This window comes from Protopterus annectens, chromosome 5.part0 (assembly GCF_019279795.1).
Source record: "Protopterus annectens isolate FY-2018-M chromosome 5.part0, PAN1.0, whole genome shotgun sequence".
Taxonomy (NCBI): Eukaryota; Metazoa; Chordata; order Ceratodontiformes; family Protopteridae; genus Protopterus; species Protopterus annectens.
Genome location: NC_056735.1, coordinates 1,417,263,581 through 1,417,285,294, shown reverse-complemented (window position 1 = coordinate 1,417,285,294; position 21,714 = coordinate 1,417,263,581). Strand labels below are relative to the sequence as shown.

General features: G+C 45.5%; 1 protein-coding gene across 1 annotated transcript in view; it reads left to right on the top strand.

The window, feature by feature from the left end:
- The window catches only part of FAM76B (family with sequence similarity 76 member B), a gene marked incomplete in the record, with an annotated part of 994,273 nt that overhangs the window by 114,932 nt on the left and 857,627 nt on the right, over window positions 1-21,714 (top strand).

The following is a 21,714-nucleotide window of genomic DNA, read 5'->3' as shown; positions in this document are numbered from 1 at the left end:
TCTAACCACTTTGGCAATGTGGTTTTCAAAGGAGAGATTGCTATCAACTTGGGTCCCCAGGTCCCTAATAACTTTCTCTGTACTTAATGGGTTTCCGCCTATGTGGTAATTTGTGGGCGCATTGTTTTTGCCAAAGGGTATGACTATACATTTTTTGGCTTTTAGCTTTAAACCATGGCGCTGGCACCAGTTATTTGTCTCTGAGACCTTTTTGAAGGATGTTTGTGTCAGCTGGAGAGTTGATTATGGCGCCCAGTTTGCAGTAGTCTGCGAACTTGGTGAGCCATAGTCCTCCCACGTTTGCCTGTACCTCGGAAAAGTATATACCGAACAAGAGTGGTCCCAGGACAGAACCCTGTGGGACACCACTTGTGACTGGTTTCGAGTCGACATGGCTCCAGCAACTCACTCTGTGGGTTCTGTCTTAGAGCCAGTTTGCGACCCATCTTGTGACATAGGGGTTTATATTTTAGCTGGATAGCTTATCTATGGTGCCCGAGTGGGGTATTGTGCCAAATGCCTTTGCAAGGTCCAGATAGGCTGTGTGGACTACCTTCCCTTCATCTATGGCTTTGGTGACTGTTTCGAAGAAGTCAACCAGGTTCAGAAGGCAGGATCTGCCCTTGACAAAGCCGAACTGGGTAGAATCCTAGTGACTGTAGGTCCCCAATGTCTTTGTTTATGAGCTCCATGATGATCCTCTCCATAGCCTTGCAGACTAAGCTAGTCAGGCTTATGGGGCGATCGTTTCCAGGGTCCGTAGAGGCTCAACCTTTGTGGAGTGGGACCACTGTTGCTGTACGCCATTCTTTGGGCACATATCCTGTAGTGAGGCTGAGATTGTATAGCTGTTTTATTTGAGGGATTAGTTCCTCTTGGAGTTCATGTAGGACACAACCTGGGACGCCATCTGGTCCCATGGAAGCAGTGATGTTCATCGTGCATACAGCTGCAGTCATAACAGATGGGTTCTCCTGCCGTCAGGCGGGTCCTCGGTCGGCCAAATTCCAAAGTCCAGGTCCGGCATCGATTGTCGTCGCTTCTTCCCTGACGTCGGTGCGACAGGGGTATAAAAGTACCAGCCGACGCCATTTTCTTCAGTATTTTTTGCCGCGTGGTGCCCGAAGCAGAAGCAGTTCGCAAGTGCCGGTCGGCCAGCTCCTGAGATTACAAAAAATTTGGAACCGAAGTCTTCTTAAGAAAAAGTACCCCGCTGGGGAAACTTTTTCTTGCCTCAGACCGATGTCGGACAAAGTTAATAATTGTATTTCTTGTGGGAAGCAAATACCGCATAAGGATTTCCATTCCCTCTGTATACCTTGTTTAGGCCCAGACCACGACATCTCTGTCTGTCGCTTTTGTGCTACATTCCACAAACGCACTATTAAGCGTCGGGCGGAGTTCGCCCAGCATTATTTTGGGAAAGCATTTAACTATACTATGTCGTCGGATACTCCGACTCCGGTTTTGCCTAAAAACGCAAAGACAAGGACCGACACTATAGGTCTGCGGCCTCTACCAACACCACGCCAAAGCAGACTACACGTGGTCCGGTTCTCAGCGAGGCGCCTACGCAGCCCCTGATTACCGACGACGCATCTTCGGCGGTGTCTCCTGTACCCGAGGTCGCAAGCTCCTCGGCCCACACCCTGACTACAGATACCGAAGCCACGCTTGGCGTTGAAACACAGAATGTGGACAGGTCCACCTCCACTCAAGGTGTCTTCAGACCTTCCTCTTCTTTCTCCATCAAGGCTTTCACCAAGTCTAAAGCTGCCATGCACCCTAAGAGACCAGCTACGCAGGACCCATCTCCAGGCCCCATGCCTAAAAAACAGATGCTTAAAATGGCTGAGGATTTAATTACTCTAATCGGAGGTTCTCAGCCACCTCCGGACAAAAGACCCATAGTGGAGGAAGATTCCCCCTCCTCTGATCAGGGCTCCATTATTTCAGAGCACTCTGATTATCAGGAACAGTCTTGCTCTCCTTTTGAAGACCGTGATGCAGAGGAATCTATTCAGTCTGTATCCCCCCTCTGAGGATTACTCATTTGGTGAAACTCTGCATACCTTAAGAGAACACTTCCACTGGGAAGGCCAGGATTATTCAGATTCCAAGAAAAGGCTCAGGGAATTTCTTTTGTTACCCCAGCTCAGGCCTCTGGCTATACCTCCTGTCCTGGACATCCTAGATGATGTTTACTCGGAGGCTTGCCTTAACCCGGACTCTCTCCCTCCAGCTCCAGCTAAGTCTGACAGGTGCTACAGGGTTCCTGACTCACACCAATTTCTATACAAAAGCCATGCTGCTGACCTAGAAACCATCTCACAGGGGCCCAAGGGAGTTAAGGCCTCCATTGCTAAAAACCCATTGCCTTCCGAGAGAGATTCCAGATTCTTAGAAAGGTGGGGGGAAAAAGGTATATACCTCGGCTACCTTATCCATGAGGGCCTTAAACTGTCAGTTTCATATGCTAAAATACCAACAGTTTCTGTTATCTCAATTTAAAAGTAAAATGTCACAACCTGAACAACCAGACATGAAGGAGTTGCAGGATTTGATGCATAGTACAGAACAAGTGGGTAAACATACCTTACAATGTGGTTTTGATGCTCTAGAGGCCTCATGTAGAGCTGCTGTTACAGGCTCAGTCATACGTAGGCATGCTTGGCTCAAGGAACAAGCCTTGCCTGATCATGTCAAAGCTAAATTACTAGACGCCCCTCTTCAAAAATGTACTATTTGGGGCAAATGCTGAGGAAGTATTACGGAAAATGGAGGAAAAGGCTAAATCAATGCAAACTGTGAAAGAATTTATGCAGGTTCATCCCCCACGTTTTAGTAGAAATTGGCCTTCCAAAAACTGGTCCTTTCCTGCCACAGACAGACCCCAAAGAGGCAGATACAGGTGCCCGAGGGGCAGAGGACAAACACAAGGCTCGTACAGAGGCAAGCTCCTACACAAAGAGGTGGTGAGGACAACTCGCAATCTTTCAGAAAGCAAAACCAATGACTTTCCCCTTTGCATGCCAACCAGGTCTCAAATGGCAGCACCCTTAGGAGGAAAGCTGGCACTATTCTCAAAAAATTGGCATATTGTCACAAAGGACAAATGGATCCTGAACATTATAAACAGAGGCTACAAATTCCATTTTCATACCCTTCCAAAAATGAAAGGCATGCCAAACCTGCCACACAATCAAAGGGCAGAGGCACAAAAGCAAATTTCAGATCTTATAAGCATGAAAGCTATTCAAGAGGTACCTACATGAACAAGGTCAAGGTTTTTATTCCAGGCTATTTCTGGTGCCAAGGAAGGGCAAAGATTGGAGACCTATTTTGGATCTTTCCATCCTAAACACATTCCTACTGCATTCAAAATTCAAGATGCTCACTCTACAGCAACTTCTTCCCATGCTGGGCAAGGAGTCTTGGCTGGTAACCTTGGACCTCAAGGAGGCATACCTGCATGTCCCAATCAGACAAAATTGCAGAAGATACCTCAGATTTCTTGCAGGTTCAATACATTATCAATTCTCTGCATTGCCCTTTGGTTTATCTACTGCACCCAGAGTGTTCACGAAATGCCTGGCATCAGTAATTGCCTACTGCAGACTTCAAGGGGTACAAATATACCCTTATTTGGACGACTGCCTGATCCAAGCGGACAGCAAACACATTCTTCTGAAACATCTGGCTTATATAATAATGTTATTAAACTCTCTAGGATACACAGTCAACAAAGAGAAATCAAGACCAATACCCTCTCGCAAGATAATTTTCCTGGGTGCCAATTTGGACACAAACACCCAGATGGCCTACCTCACGCCAGAGAAGCAGGGGCAACTAATTCAATATTTCAGAACACTGGCAAATTGCACCAGGCTGAATGCAAGGAAAATCCTGCAGGCTCTGGGATTCATGGCATCTTGCATCTTACTAATCCCATGTGCAAAGCTGCATATGAGAAAACTACAATGGTACCTAAAAAAAATATGGTCTCAACACAGCCACAGTTTGGAAACAAAGATACCACTAATTCCATGTCTGCAAAAGGAATTTCTGTGGTGGGCTCAAGCATGCCAAACAAACACAGGTCTTCCATTCAGCAAGCCTCAAGCAAATCAAGTCATCACAACAGACTCCTCGGACTGGGGGGCGCACATGACAGACCGGGGCATTCAAGGCAAAAAGAAAAGCACCTTCACATCAATCAAAAAGAAATGCTAGCAGTGATAAATGCTATTACAGCCTTCAAGGACCTTCTACAACCAGGTTAGCTATTGATAAGAACAGACAACACCACAGTTATGTGGTACATAAACAAGCAGGGAGGAACACATTTTTATCCCCTATGCAGACTGGCCATGTCACTTTGGAACATGGCCATGGACTTACAAATGGAGCTACAAGCACAGTACTTGCCAGGCAAGGAAAACACGCTGGCAGACAACCTAAGCAGGAATATGACAGATCCACATGATTGGAAGTTGCATCCAAAAGTTTTTACAGAAATAATCCAAGAATGGGGAAGGCCAGACATAGATCTCTTTGCCTCCCACAAAAATCATCAATTGACAAAATTCTGCTCCAGGATCTTCCATCCAAAGGCCTGGAGAGTGGACGCTCTCTCTTTCAGTTGGACATCAATGACAGTTTATGCCTTCCCACCTCTTCCTCTGCTGCCCAAAGTCCTATTGAAGACCAGAGCAGACAGACCAAAGATGATCCTCCTTGCTCCAGACTGGCCAAGGCAACACTGGTACCCACTACTAAGGAGCCTGATGCATTCCCCACCATGGACCCTGCCTGTAATGCCTCTTCTGATTCAGCACAGCTTCAAAACTCTTCACATTCAGCTGAAGACGCTCAATCTAGCCGCATGGAAGATTCCTTAGCATCACAGCAGGCCCTGCTCTCTAAGGAGGTGCAGGATGTCATTTTGGAGGCCAGAAGGCCATCAACTAGAAAAGCTTACTCTGCAAAATGGAAACGTTTTTGTGTTTGGAATGAGAAAAAGGGCCAGTGCCCTGGAAAACTGAATTTACCTCTCGTACTACAATATTTGGCCGAACTGCTAAGCAGTGGACTTTCGTTCTCCTCCATCAAAATCCATGCCTCAGCCATTTCTGCAGAATACAACACTGATCCACCTTTATTCTCTCACCCTCTATTAAGACAGTTCCTCAGAGGGGCTAAGAATTTAAGACCTCCAAGAAAACAACCAATACCTGCTTGGGATCTTAATTTCATTCTGGAAAAACTGACTTTGCCCCCTTTTGAACCAGCTGCCTCATCAGATTTACAATATTTGTCCTGGAAAACAGCTTTCCTTCTGGCTATCACTTCAGCTCGTAGAGTTTCAGAACTACAGGCTCTTATGGCTGTCCAACCTTTCATCATCTTCCATCAGGACAGAGTTTCATTACGTACCAACCCGTCCTTTATGCCTAAAGTGGTGTCCAGGGTAGCTTTAAATCAGGCCATACATTTACCTACTTTTTATCCTAATCCTCAAAACAAAGGGGAGAGATTACTGCATTCCTTGGACATCCACAGACAACTGCGTTATTATTTGGACAGAACAAAGCCTTTCAGAAAATCAGAACCGCTTTTTGTGGCCTATGCGGTAGGAGCTCAAGGAAAGTCAATATCCAAACAGACAATCTCAAAATGGATAGCCCACTGCATACGCTTTTGCTATTCCTTTCATGGCAAAACTGTACCTACAGGCATTAGAACTCATTCCGCCAGGGCCACAGCCACCTCTGCAGCCTTCCTCAGAGGAGTTCCTACCAAGGATATTTTAGAAGCAGCCACTTGGAGTTCTGTGCATACCTTCTCTAAGCACTACAACCTACCATTATACTCCAAGTCTAGAGCAGGCTTTACCACTGCATTGGCTCCTCCTAGCACCACCTAGTGCCTACCACCCCTTTCTTAGCTTTGGGATTCTACCCATCTGTTATGACTGCAGGTGTATGCACGTTGAACATAGTACAGTTTTGTACCTACCATAAATGTAGATGTTAGAGTGCTAATACAGCTGCAGTCCAGGTTTCCCTCCCACCTTCCCCTCTAGGGGTATTCTTTTATGGTGTATTTGCTTGCAACTACTGTTTTTTGATTATATTGCATTGCATTATTACATTATTTTATGTATTGCCTTCCTTCTGGGGGCACCTGACATCTGGGGCAAGAAAATGGCGTTGGCTGGTTCTTTTATACCCCTGTCGCACTGACGTCAGGGAAGAAGCGACAACAACCGACGCCAGACCTAGACTTTGGAATTCGGCTGACCGAGGACCTGCCTGACGGCAGAAGAACCCATCTGTTATGACTGCAGCTGTATTAGCACTCACTTTGGAGAGGGCAGCCTTCACCTGAGCATCAGAGATGTTTGGGAGGCAGCCCTCTGCCGGGATAGATACTTGCTCTTTTGGGGGGTGGGGGGGGGTGGAGAAGTTTGCACTGAACCTGTCTGCCAGGATATTGGCGATGTCTGTGGGTTCAGTGTATTTTTTGTCGTTTAGAATCAACTCGGAACAAGTCTGGGAGTTGCTTCTCATGATAGGCAAAGATGCCTGGTTGGCAACACTGGATTTAAAGGAAGCCTACCTGCACATCCCAATCAGGGAATCTTACAGAAAATATCTATGCTTCAAAGCAGGCTTCATGCACCATCAGTTCTCTGCACTGCCGTTTGGCTTATCTACTGTGCCCATGGTATTCAGAAAGTGCCTAGCTCCAGTCATTGCATTTTGCAGGCAAATAAATATTCAAATGTACCCATACCTTGGATAATTGTCTAATTCAGGCAGAAAGCCAGGACATACTTCTGAATCATCTGTCATTTGTACAAAAGGTGTTAACTTGCCTGGGGTACACCATAAACAAAAATAAATCACAGCTGGTACCCTGTCAACAAATTGTATTCCTGGAAGCAAGCTTGAACACAACTTCCCAGATGGCTTTCCTCACGTCAGAGTAACAAATTTGACAACTTTAAAGTAGTGGCCACAAAAACCCTGCTATTTGCAAGGCAAATACTGCAAGCCTTGGCGTTCATGGCCTCGTGCATTCTACTAATTCCATATGCAAGACTGCATATGAGGAAACTGCAATGGTATATAAAAAGTCTATTGTGTCAACTTTCTCAGGCTCTAGAAGCAATGATTCCTATCATACCTTGCCTACGATTAGAATTCCTTTGATGGGCAGAGGTCTGCCACCAAAACAAGGGACTACCATTCACTCTACCCCCTGCCTTCTTTTCTAGTCCACAGAACAAAGGGGAACGGATACTGCATTCCTTAGATGTGCACAGACAATTTGCTTGGACAGGACTAGATCTCAATGTAAATCTGAACTGCTGGTGGCATTTGCTGCAGGGGTAGAGGAGAAGGCTATTTCAAAGCTGACCATTTCTAAATGGATAGGCCATTGCATTCATTTCTGCTATAAGCACCATGGTAAACCTATCCCATTCAACCAGGGCTGCATCTACCTCTACAGCCTTTCTCAGAGGTGTCCCTACCAGAGACATCCTAGAAGCTGCTACCTGGAGTTCTGTACATACTTTCACCAAGCATTAGTATTTGCCAATTTTCTCTAAATCCAGAGCTGGCTTTGCCACTGCAGTCTTGCAGGGCCTTATAGCTGCTCCTAATGCTAAATTCCTCCTCCCATCCTTGGCTTTGGGAATCTACCCAAATATGACGACTGCAACAGTGAAACACGAAGAACATAGTACAGTTGTGTACGCTTTCCATAAATGTAGATGTTAGTGATGTTCATCGTGCATACAGCTGCAGTAATCACAGATGGGTTCTCTGCCGTCAGGCGGGTCCTCGGTCGGCCGAATTCCAAAGTCTTGGTCTGGCGTCGGTTGTCGTCGCTCTCTTCCCTGACGTCAGTGCGACAGGGGTATATAAGACACAGCCGACGCCGTATTCTTCAGTCTTTTTTGCTGCGCGGTGCCCGAAGCAGAAGCAGTTCGCATGTGCCGGTCGGCCAGCTCCTGAATTTACGAAAAATTGGAAACCGAAGTCTTCGTTAAAGCTAAGTACCCTGTTGGGGAAATTTTTCTTGCCTCAGACCGATGTCAGAAAAAGTTAACAACTGTATTTCTTGCGGGAAGCAAATACCGCACAAGTATTTCCATTCCCTCTGCATACCTTGTTTAGGCCCAGACCACGACGTCTCGGGCTGTCGCTTTTGCGCTACTTTCAATAAGCGCACTATTAAGCGTCGGGCTGAGTTCGCCCAACACTTTCGGTAAAGCCTTTGATTATAAAATGTCGGAGACTCAGACTACCGTTTGTCCAAAAAACGCAAGGACAGAGACCGACATGCGAGGTCCGCGGTCCCCACCGACACCACGCCAAAACTGGCTACACGTGGTCCGGTTCTCAGCGAGACGCCTATGCAGTCCCTGACTACCGACGACACTTCTTTGGCGGGGTCTTCTGTAACCGAGACCGCAGGTACCTTGGCCCATACCCAGACTACAACCACCGAAGCCACTGTGAGCGTTGAGCCTCCTAATGTGGACAGGTCCACTTCCACCCATGGTGTCTTTAGACCCTCATCTTCCTTTTCAATTAAGGCCTTTACTAAGTCTAAATCAGCCAGGCATCCCAAGAGGCCTGTTGCACAGGGCCCATCTCCAGGCCCCATGCCTAAAAAGCAGATGCTTAAAATGGCTGAGGATTTAATTACTCTTATCAGGGGTTCCCAACCCCCTCCAGACGAGACCCAGAGTGGAGGAAGATTCTCCCTCTTCGGATCAGGGCTCCATTTTTTCAGATCATTCTGATGTAGAGGAACACTCTTTCTCCCCTTTTGAAGATTCTGATGCGGAGCAGTCCATTCCCTCTATCTCCTCCTGAGGATTTTTCTTTTGGGGAAACCTTGCACACCTTGAGGGAACACTTCCATTGGGAAGGCCAAGACTTTTCTGATTCCAAGAAAAGACTTCCGGAATTTCTTTTGTTACCTCAACACAGACCTCTGGCTATTCCTCCTGTTTTGGACGTACTGGATGATGTTTATTCGGAGGCTTGCCTTAGTCCAGATTCCCTGCCTCCTGCCCCAGTCAAGCCTGATAGGTACTACAGAGTTCCTAACTCTCTCACCAATTTCTGTACAAAAGCCATAATGCTGACCCTGAAACCATTTCTCAAGGCCCCAAGGGAATGAAGGCCTCTACTGCTAAGAATCCACTACCTTCCGAAAGAGAGTCTAGATCCTTAGAAAGGTGGGGAAAAAAGGTATATACCTCTGCCACCCTAGCCATGAGGGCCTTAAATTGTCAGTTTCATATGCTTAAATATCAGCAGTGTCTGTTATCACAATTAAGAAATTAAATGTCTCAACCTGAACAACCAGATTTGAAGGAGTTGCAGGATATGATGCATAGTGCAGAACAAGTGGGTAAACCCACCTTACAATGTGGCTATGATGCCCTGGAGGCCTCAAGTAGAGCTGCTGTTACAGGATCAGTTATTCGTAGACATGCATGGCTTAGGGAACAAATCTTGCCTGATCATGTGAAAGCCAAACTATTAGATGCTCCTTTACAAAAGGATGTGCTATTTGGTACTAATGCTGAGGAGATGCTATGAAAAATGGAAGAAAAAGCCAAATCTATGCAATCTGTCAAAGCTTTTCTGCAGGTTCAACCACCACGTTTTAGCAGAAATTGGCCTTCTAAAAACTGGTCTTTTCCAGCCACGGACAAGCCCCAAAGAGGTAGATACAGGCGCTAAAGGGGGCAGAGGACAGTCACAAGGATCATATAGAGGCAGGCAATGGCAAACTCCAGCACCAAGAGGTGGCGAAGACAGTGCACAGCAATATAGGAAACAAATCCAATGACTTCCTCCTTTCCATGCCAAGCAAGTCTCAGCTGGCAGCAACTTTGGGAGGAAAGCTGGCATTTACAAGAAATTGGCATATTGTCACAACAGACAAATGGATCCTGGATGTTATAGACAGAGGCTACAGATTTCTTTTTCACACTCTACCAAAAATGAGAGGCATATCATACCTGCCACACAAAGGGCAGAGGCACAACTACAAATTTCAAAGCTCATAGACATGAAAGCTATTCAAGAGGTACCTACTCACGAACAAGGCCAAGGTTTTTATTCCAGACTATTTCTGGTACCAAGGAGAGGAACAGACTGGAGACCCATTTTGGACTTATCCATCCTAAACACATTCTTACTCGTACCAAAATTCAAGATGCGCACATTACAGCAGCTTCTTCCCATGCTGGGCAAGGAGTTTTGGCTAGTAACATTGGACCTCAAGGAGGCATACCTGCATGTCCCAATCAGACAGAGTTGCAGAAGATACCTCCACTATCAATTCTCTGCATTGCCCTTTGGCTTATCTACTGCGCCCAGAGTATTCACGAAATGCCTGGCATCAGTAATTGCCTACTGAAGACTTCAAGGGATACAAATTTACCGTTATTTGGACGACTGCCTGATCCAAGCGGACAGAAAGCACATACTTCTGATTCATCTGGCTTATGCAACACGGTTACTGAACTCTCTGGGATACACAATCAACAAAGAGAAATCCAGACTAACACCATCTCAGAAAATAATTTTCCTGGATGCCAACTTGGACACACACCCAGATGGCCTATCTTACGCCAGAAAAACAGGGGCAACTAACTCAGTACTTCAAAATGCTAGCAAATTGTACCAGGCTTACTGCAAGGAAAATCCTGCAGGCTCTGGGCTTCATGGCATCTTGCATTCTTTTAATCCCATGCGCAAAGTTGCATATGAGGAAACTTCAATGGTACCTAAAAAACCTATGGTCTCAACACAGCCACAGTTTAGAAACAACAATACCAATAATTCCATGTTTGCAAAAGGAATTCCTATGGTGGGCCCAAGCATGTCAAACACAGGTCTCCAATTCTGCAAGCCTCAAGCAAATCAAGTCATCACAACAGACGCCTCAGATTACGCCTGGGGGGCGCACATGACAGACAGGTGCATTCAGGGCAAATGGTCCCAAAAAGAAAAGCACCTTCACTTCAATCAAAAAGAAATGCTAGCAGTGATAAATGCAATTACAGCTTTCAAGGACCTCCTGCATCCAGGGCAATTATTGATAAGAACAGACAACACCACAGTAATGAGGTACATAAACAAACAAGGAGGAACACATTCATACCCCCTGTGCAGACTAGCCTTGACACTTTGGAACTTGGCTCTGAAATGGCAAGTCTAACTTCAAGCACAGTACTTGCCAGGTTTGGAAAACACGCTGGCAGACAATCTAAGCAGAAATATGACAGATCCACACGAATGGAAGTTGCATCCTCAAATGTTTACAAAAATAATCCAAGCGTCGGAGAGGCCAGACATAGATCTCTTCGCCTCCCACAGGAATCCTCAATTGGAAAAGTTTTGTTCAAGGACCTTTCATCCAAAGGCCTGGAGAGTGGACGCCCTTTCATTCAGTTGGACAGCATGGACAGTTTACGCTTTTCCACCTCTGCCTCTTCTGCCCAAGGTGCTCTTGAAAACAAGAACAGACAGACCGAAGATGATATTGATTGGTCCAGTCTGGCCGAGGCAACACTGGTATCCACTCCTGAGGAGCCTAATGCATACTCCTCCCTGGCCTCTACCTCTAATGCTTCTTCTGTTGACTCAGCACAGCTACAAAACTCTTCACAGCCAGCTGAAAACACTCAATCTAGCTGCATGGAAAATTCCTTAACACCTCATCAGACACTACTCCCCAAAGAGGTGCAGGACATCATTTTGGAGGCCAGAAGGCCATCTACTAGAATGGCTTACTCCGCAAAATGGAAACTGTTTTGCTCTTGGAATGAGAAAAAAGGCCAGGACCCTAGAAAACTGAATTTGCCTCTGGTACTACAGTATCTAGCTGAGTTGCTGAACAGTGGACTTTCACTGTCCTCCATAAAAATCCACGCCTCAGCCATTTCTGCAGAATTCAACATGGATCCACCCTTATTCTCTCACCCACACTTAAGACAGTTCCTCAGAGGGGCAAAAAATATAAGACCACAAAGGAAGCAACCTGTGCCAGCCTGGGATCTTAATTGCATTTTAGAAAAATTAACATTGCCTCCTTTTGAACCAGCTGCCTCAACAGATTTGCAATATTTGTCCTGGAAAACAGCTTTCCTTCTGGCCATAACCTCAGCTCATAGGGTTTCGGAACTACAAGCCCTCATGGCTGTGCAGCCCTTTCTCATCTTCCATCAGGACAGGGTTTCCCTTCGAACCAATCCATCATTTATGCCTAAAGTAGTATCCAGGGTAGCTTTAAATCGAGCCATACACTTCCCTACCTTTTACCCTAATTCTCAAAACAAAGGGGAAAGGCTGCTACACTCCTTAGACATCTATAGACAGCTACGTTACTATTTGGACAGAACAAAGCCTTTCAGAAAATCAGAACAACTTTTTGTGTCCTATGCTGTAGGAGCTCAAGGAAAGCCAGTTACCAAACAGACAATTTCAAAATGGATAGGCCACTGCATACGGTTTTGTTACTCCCATCATGGAAAATATGTCCCTACAGGGATCAGATCCCACTCCACCAGGGCCACAGCTACCTCCTACGGCCTTCCTCAGAGGAGTTCCTACCAAAGATATTTTGGAGGCAGCCACTTGGAGTTCTGTGCATACCTTCACGGAACACTACCATCTGCCTTTATATTCCAAACCTAGAGCAGGCTTTGCCACTGCTGTGTTGCAGGGCATTCTGGCTCATCTCAGTTCCACCTAGTGCCTACCACCCTGTGCGTAGCTTTGGGATTCTACCCATTTGTGATTACTGCAGCTGTATGCACGATGAACATAGTACAGTTTTGTACCCACCATAAATGTAGATGTTCGAGTGCTAATACAGCTGCAGTCCAGGTTTCCCTCCCTCCTTCCCCTCTTGGTAAAGGACTAGTGGCTAACACCTCCTCTTGCAACCTAATTTGGGGTTCTCCTTCTATGATGTATTTGCTTGCAGCTACTGTTTTTTTATTACATTGCATTGCTTGAAAAAAAAAAAAAAAAATATATATATATATATATATATATATATATATATATATATATATATATATACAATTCATCTGGGGCAAGAAAAGACTGAAGAATATGGCGTCGGCTGTGTCTTGTATACCCCTGTCGCACTGACATCAGGGAAGAGAGCAACGACAACCGACGCCGGACCAAGACTTTGGAATTCGACCGACCGAGGACCCGCCTGACGACAGAGAACCCATCTGTGATTACTGCAGCTGTATTAGCACTCTAACATCTACATTTATGGTAGGTACAAAACTGTACTTTTTCACTGTTGCAGTCCTGGTTACCCTCCCTCCAGCCCCCTGACTTTTAGCTAGATCTCTATTCTCCTTTACTATACTTAAAAGCTTTTTAGAGTGTTTGCTTTTTTTTTTGGAGGTGCAACCTTGTATATTTTATATTTAATTGCTTCCCATTAAGAGGGTCACCTGACATGGGGCAAAAAAAAAAATGATGTAATGGCGTTGGCTGCATGCTTTATACCCCTGACTACCTAACGTCATGGAAGATGAGACAGCAATCGACGCAGGACCCAAGACTTTGATAATCAGGCCAACTGAGGGCTACTGCAAGCAGATAACCCAAATGTGATGACTGCAACAGTGAATACACTCTAGCATCTACATTTATGTTAAGTGTACACAATTGTACTTTATGTACACTTACCATAAATGTAGAGGTTAGTGTATTCACTGTTGCAGTCCTGGTTTCCCACCCTCCAGCCCCCTTGTCTCTCTCTCTCTAACACCTTAGAGGGCTACTGGTATTTGTTTTTTTACTGGTGGTGTTTTTCCACCATAACTTGGCTCCCTATTTGGGGGTTCCTGATATTTGGGTCAAGAAAAACTGATGTAATGGTGTCTGCTGCTGCCTGTCTTTATACCCCTGATGACCTAAGTCAGTCCTGGAGCGACAGTAACTGACACAGAAATAATAAGCCTCTGGTATCCGGGCTGACTGAGGGCTACCCCTGGCAGAATAACCTTAGTGTGTCGACTGCAACAGTGAATACACTCCAACATCTACATTTATGGTAAGTGTACACAACTGTACTTTCTTCCATCTCTCCAGATTTATGTTTTACACATCCAGTAACTGGGCTTGTTTTTTTCTCCCAGATTTGTAGCCACTTGCAGGAGTGTGAATCTGGTCTACCTAGTTTACCTGTTGCTTTTGCAATAGTATTTATGTGGACAAGACAGCTGAGGGACCGGATACTTGAACACTTGGGGAATATACGTAACAAAGTGGTTCCCAAACTTTTTCGGTTCTCGGCTCCCTTGCTGAATCCAGGATTTCCCAAGGTGCCCCCCCCCCCCCTGCGGTGTGCACAAAGTGCATATTTCATTTATTTATTTATTTGTTTATATATTTGAAATTTGTTTAATGAGGCTGCCCGACTGGACTAGGAATCCTGGAGAGAAAAGCTCAAAAGTACAATTAGAAAGACCATTACCAAAAAAAAGTGTACATTCTGCTTAGATGAGGGTAAGCTGGTTCACACAGCCTATCTAGATCTTGACAAGACTTTCAACACCATCCTCCACTCTAGAATTATAGATAAACTCACTAAACTTGGTATAAATCCCTATGTCACAAGATGGGTTGCCAACTGTCTCACTGACAGAACCCACACTGTGAAAGTAGCAGACTCCAAATCCAACTTCAGACCAGTGACAAGTGGAGTACCACAGAGTTCAGTCCTGGGTCCTCTCCTGTTTGGTATCTACTTTGAAGTACAGGCTAACACAGAAGGTCTTTGGCTAACGAAGTATGCAGGTGACTGCAAACTGGGTGCCATAATCAAAAGTCTAAAAGATGTGGACATCCTACAAAAGGGCCTCGCTGAGGCAGATGCCTGGTGTGAAAGCCATGGCCTCAAGCTCAGTGCCAAAAAGTGCATTGTCATCCCTTTTGGTAAAAACTCTGTACCCATGAACTACCACATAGGCGGTAGTCTAACACCAAAAGTGTGATAAGAGACCTTGGGACACAGGTGGAAGGTAGTCTCTCCTTTGATAATCCCATCGCCACAGTAGTCAGGAAATTCTTGTATGTGGCACACCTCATCACAAAAGGTTTCTCATCCCGGAAAAAAAGAGGTCATTGTTCCCCTCTACTCATAACTCATTAGTCCATTATAGAGTACAACGCCCCTTTTGGTATGTACCTCACAAGACCTCTACAACAATTGGCAAGGCCACAGAAATACCTCACAAAGAAGATTATTGGCCTCAAACATTTGCCCTACGCAGACCGTCTCAAAAATCTGCAGCTTTACTCTGTCGCATATCGCCTAGTCAGAGGCGATCTCTCCCTAACACACAAAGCTGTGTCAAACCCAGAGCTTTTGAACATGCTCCACTTAAAGAAATCTCAATCCCTCTGAGCTACACGCTCTAGGGACCTAAAGCTTGTCACCTCAGTAAACAGAACATACTGGAGTGATAGATTCCTGTACCAGAGACTTCCCATACTCTGGAACAAACTACCTATCTACATCAAACGAAGCTCCTCATTAACACTCTTCAAGCAAAATCTTGATGATTGGATGGGCGAAAGGAAATTCACCCTGGGGATCACTTCTGTGGCTGTGCTCGACAGTGGCACAGGAGAATAATTTTCTTGGGTGGTGAAAGCCAGGGTACCTTTTGGCTAGGCTTATATAGGCTCTAGGGCCAATAGCCTAGTACCTACCTATGAACAGCATAACACTGATCTACTATGGTTGAGAGGTAAGCAAACCTAATGGCAACCTTATTAACTTTGTTTATAAGAGCAATATTTAAAATCTGTTTCTATTTGGCTCTGTCCAGCATACCTCTCAACTGTATAGATCTTTGCAGAATGTCCAGATTTTTGCCTCATATTTTTGGTCTTCTCATACAATTGTTGATGTCCTTCAAGGATGCCTCTGCAGTCCTAACATATGGGTTGTCCTGCCTCAGGCAGCCCTTCGGTCGGCCGGATTCCAAAGTCTGGGTCTGGCCTCGGCTGATGTCGCACTTCACCCGACGTCATAGCTGCTGTGTATTGGGTATAAAGGCATCAGCCGACGCCATTTTCCTCTGTCTTTCTTGCCGCGTGGTGCCCGAAGCAGAAGCTGTTGGCAAGTGCCGGTCGGTCAGATCCAGAGATTTCTACTACCGAAGACTTCTAAAAAGCTAAGTACCCCGTTGGGGACTCTTTCTTGCCTCAGCCGATGTCAGACAAAGTAAATAATTGTTTAACTTGTGGGAAACAAATACCTCATAAGGATTTCCACTCTTACTGCCTTCCTTGTTTAGGCCCAGACCACGACGTATCAGCTTGTCTAGCCTGTGCTTCCTTCAACCGACGGACGCTTAGACGTCGGTCGGATTTTGCTGAGGAGTTTTTTGGTCCCGCTTTTACATACAAAATGCCGTCGGAGACTCCGACTACACAATTAGCGAAAAAGCGTAAGGAAAAGGACCGACACTCGTGGTCCGCGGTTTCGGCTGAAACCACGGTTAGGCCAACCGCGAGTGTCTCTGTTTCGGCTGAAACAGAGTCCTCTGTTCCTCCTTCGGCCGAAAGCATGCCTCCAATAGCCGAGGCCTCACAGAGCATGGCTGAATCTGCTACTGATATTACCCCTGCTGAAGCAGGCAACCAGGATTTATCAGATACTATTCCTTTAGACATAACTACCCCTGCATGTGGAGCTGCTAGACCCCCTGCCTCTGTCTATCAAGGCTTTTTCCAGGGCTAAAGCAGCTAAATCTTCTAAGGCCTTACCTGCTAAAACCCCCTCACACAGGCCTACCTCTAGTTCCCAAATGCTCAGCCTGGCTGAGGATCTCATTTCTTTGATCAGGGGATCCCAACCTCACCCAGACAGGGCCTCTCAACCCCCTCCAGATAAGAGGCCTAGAACTGAACCCCCGGAACCTGTTTCTTCAGACTACTCCTCGGATGATTCCGATATTTCAGACAGTCAGGAAGGTCCATATTCTCCCTATGAGGATTCTGATGCAGAAGACTCAATTCCTTCTGCTTCTCCTCCTGAAGAATTTTCTTTTGGGGAAACCTTGCATGCTATGAGGGAACATTTCAATGGCAGGGCCAGGATTTTTCAGATTCAAGGAAAAGGCTAAGGACTTTTTTACATTTACCACAGCATAGGCCTTTAGCCATTCCTCCAGTACTAACAGTTGTAGATGATGCATATAATGACGCCTGTACTGCCCCTGATTCTCTCCCTCCGCCCCTCCCAAGCCTGACAGATATTACAGGGTCCCAGACACACACTACCATTTGTATAAGGCTCCTGTTGCAGATCCTGAAACCATTTCACAGGGCCCCAAAGCTGTGGCAGCTGCCTCTGCCAAAAACCCTCTCCCCTCTGAAAGGGAATCTAGAGCATTGGAGAGATGGGGTAAAAAGGTTTATACTTCTGCTACTCTTTCGGCCAGGGCCTTAAACTGTCAATTTCACATGATTCAGTACCAGGAATTTTTGTTAGACCAGCTAAATAAAAAACTGTCCTCTCCTGAACCTATAGACCGTAAGTCCCTTCAGGATTTGGTACATAACTCTCAGCAGGTCAGTAACCATTTCTTAAAATGTGGCTATGATGCACTGGAGGCTTCCTTTAGATCAGCTTTGACTGGTACAGTGATTAGAAGGCATGCATGGTTAAAAGAACAATCCTTACCAGACCATGTTAAGTCAAAGATTCTAGATGCTCCTATGGATAAACAAAGTTTGTTTGGCTCCCCTGCACAGCAGGTTCTAAAGAAGGTGGAAGAAAAAGCAAAATCTGTCCAAACAGTCAAAGATTTCTTACAGGTCCAACCTCCGAGGTTTAGCAGAAATTGGCCTTCGAAGAATTGGTCCTTTCCAGACACCTCCAGAGCCCAAAGAGGCAGAAATAGACGCCCAAGAGGCAGATGTAATTCCAGGGGTGCCTACAGAGGACGTCAGTGGCAGCCTAACAACCAGAGAAGTACTGCCACAGATTCAGCTACAACCACTTCCACAGGACAGACACAATGACTTGGCTCTGATTCCGCCTACCAGGGAACAACTGGAAGCACCCTTGGGCGGAAAACTAGCCTTATTTTCCGTAAACTGGCATTACATTACAGGAGACAAATGGACTTTACAAACAATAGACAAAGGCTACAGGTTTCACTTCCACACTCTACCAAAAAAGAGAGGAATGCCAAACCTACCACCAAGCCAAAAAGCAAACGCTCTAAGACAAATCAACAAATTACTAAGGATGAGAGCTATAGAAAAGGTACCGCCTATGGAACAAGGACAAGGATTTTATTCCAGACTTTTCCTTGTACCAAGAAAAGAAAATCAATGGAGGCCTATTCTCGACCTGTCCGCTCTGAATACCTCATTGTTCCAAAATTCAAGATGCTGACCCTACAGCAACTTCTTCCCATGCTGGGCGAGGAGTCTTGGCTGGTGACTCTAGATCTCAAGGAGGCATACCTGCACGTCCCTATACGACCAGATTGCAGAAGGCACCTCAGATTTCTTGCAGGATCAGAGCATTATCAATTCTCAGCATTGCCCTTTGGCTTATCTACTGCGCCCAGAGTATTCACGAAATGCCTCACATCAGTAATTGCTCATTGCAGGCTTCAGGGAATTTAAATTTACCCATACCTGGACGACTGCCTAATACAAGCGGACAACAAGACAAAGTTAACAAAAGATTTAGAAAAGGTTATACAACTGCTGCAAGCCTTGGGGATACACAGTCAACATGCAAAAGTCAAGACTGGAACCATCCCAAAGGATAACATTCTTGGGTGCAGAACTGGACACATCAACTCAGATGGCCTTTCTCACAGAAGAAAAACAAAAGCAACTACCACTCTATTTCATGGCATTAACAACACAGACTCAGCTTACTGCAAGGAAAGTCCTGCAAGCCCTGGGTTACATGGCATCCTGCATAATATTGATTCCGCATGCCAGACTGCATATGAGAAAGTTGCATTGGTACCTAAGGAATGTATGGTCTCAACACAAGCACAGTCTAGAAGCCCAGATTCCAATAATTCCATGCCTGAAGCAAGAATTCCTGTGGTGGGCTCAGGCCTGTCAGCTGAACCGAGGATTGCCCTTCCACAAACCTCAGCCAAGCCAGACCATCACCACGACGCCTCAGACCTAGGCTGGGGGGGGCGCACATGGTGGATAAGTGTATACAAGGCCTATGGACACAAGACCAGCTGAATCTACACATAAATCAAAAGGAGCTGCTGGCCGTGAAACATGCAATCCAGGCATTCAGACCATTACTTCATCAAGGTCACCTGCTAAGGACGGACAACACCACAGTCATGTGGTACATCAACAAACTGGGAGGTACACACTCATATCCTCTATGCCGGATGGCAATGGATCTGTGGAATGTGGCCCTGAACTTCAACATTCAACTCTAGGCCAGATTTGTACCAGGAAAGGAAAATTCACTAGCAGACACCTTAAGCAGAACTACCGCAGATGCTCACGAATGGATACTACATCCAGAGATCTTCAAAACCATAACAAAGAAATGGGGACCTGTTCGCCTCCCCACACAACCACCAATTGAAGAAATTCTGCACAAGAGCATACCACCCACTAGCTTGGAGGGTGGACTCCCTTTCCTTCAGCTGGAAAAACCTGATAGCATATGCATTCCCACCTCTTCCTTTGATGTACAAAGTCCTACTGAAGATCAAAGAGGATCAGCCAAGGATAATCCTGATAGCTCCAGACTGGCCGAGGCAACATTGGTACCCGCTACTGAGGAGCATGTCTCGGACACATGCATGGCCTCTACCTCTGTCCTTTACTTCTAACACAGAACAACTACAAGATCATGCATCCAAACTTGAAAACACTACAACTAGCTGCTTGGAATGTTGCATAAAACAAAATAACCCAGATTTATCTCAGAGGGTTAAGGACATTATCCTGGAGGCTCGCAGACCCTCCACAAGGAGGACTTACTCAGCCAAATGGAAAAGATACCTCATTTGGAGTGCAGCAAAAGGGGAGAATGTATCATTGGCAAACATAGCAAACATCCTGGAATACTTAGCAGAACTGTTCCACAATGGCCTGTCCTACTCCTCCATTAAGATTCATGCATCAGCAATTTCAGCAGAATACGACATGGATCCTTCAGTCTTCTCTCATCCTCTACTTAGGTAGTTCCTGAGAGGAATCAAAAATGTAAAGCCTCCAAGGAAACCACCTTTACCTACATGGGATCTCAACTTTGTGCTGGAAAAGTTAACACTTCCCCCTTTTGAACCAGCAGCAACAGCAGACTTACAGTTCTTATCTTGGAAAACTGCTTTCCTGCTTGCAATCACTTCAGCAAGAAGGGTATTTGAGTTACAGGCATTAATGGCGGTACAGCCCTTCCTTATCTTCCATCAAGATAGTGTCTCTGAGGACTAACCCTACTTTTATGCCAAAAGTGGTCTCCAGAGTATCATTGAACCAAGCGATTCATTTACCTACATTCTTCCCCAACCCACAGAACACCGGCGTAAGACTACTACATACCTTGGATGTACACAGACAATTACGCTACTATCTGGACAGAACTAAGACCAACAGGAAAACTGACCAGCTTCTGGTAGCATATGCAACAGGAATGCAAGGAAAAGCAATTTCAAAACAGACCATCTCAAAATGGATAGGAAATTGCATTAGATTTTGCTACTCTTTTCATGGAAAGACAACTCCAGAAAATATCAGGCCTCACTCCACAAGGGCTACAGCCACCACTACAGCTTTCCTACGAGGAGTGGCTACCAAAGACATTTTAGAAGCTGCTACTTGGAGCTCCGTGCATACATTTGCCAAGCATTATAATCTTCCCTTATACTCCAGATCCCGAGCAGGTTTTGCAACTGCTGTTTTGCAAGGGATCTTAACTACACCATCTTTAGCTTAGTGCCTCCTCCCCCAGTTTGGCTATGGTATTCTACCCATATGTTAGGACTGCAGATGCATCCTTGAAGGACATAGTACAGTTTTGTACCTACCATAAATGTAGATGTCCGATAGGCATGCATCTGCAGTCAGGATTACCCACCCTCCTTCCCCTCTGTGGTATTCCTAGGGTATTTACCCCTCTTTTAGCTAGCTGGGGGAATCTATTATGGTGTATTTGTTTGTATATATGTATATGTATGTATATATATATATATATATATATATATATATATCTATATATATCTATATATATTCTCTTATTGTTTGCTCTCTACTGTTTGGAATTATTTGCATTTATCCAAATTTAGCCTTCCTAGAGGGCACCTGGCATCTGGGGCAAGAAACACTGAGGAAAATGGCATCGGCTGATGCCTTTATACCCAATACACAGCAACTATGACGTCTGGTGAAGTGCGACATCAGCCGAGGCCAGACCCAGACTTTGGAATCCGGCCGACCGAAGGGCTGCCTGAGGCAGGACAACCCATATGTTAGGACTGCAGGTGCATGCCTATCGGACATCTACATTTATGGTAGGTACAAAACTGTACTTTTTCTGGCATATCACTGGCAGATCATTGAGGCTGAAGTCAAAAAATGACAGTTGAGTTTCATACTTCATACCCTTCAGAAAATTCAT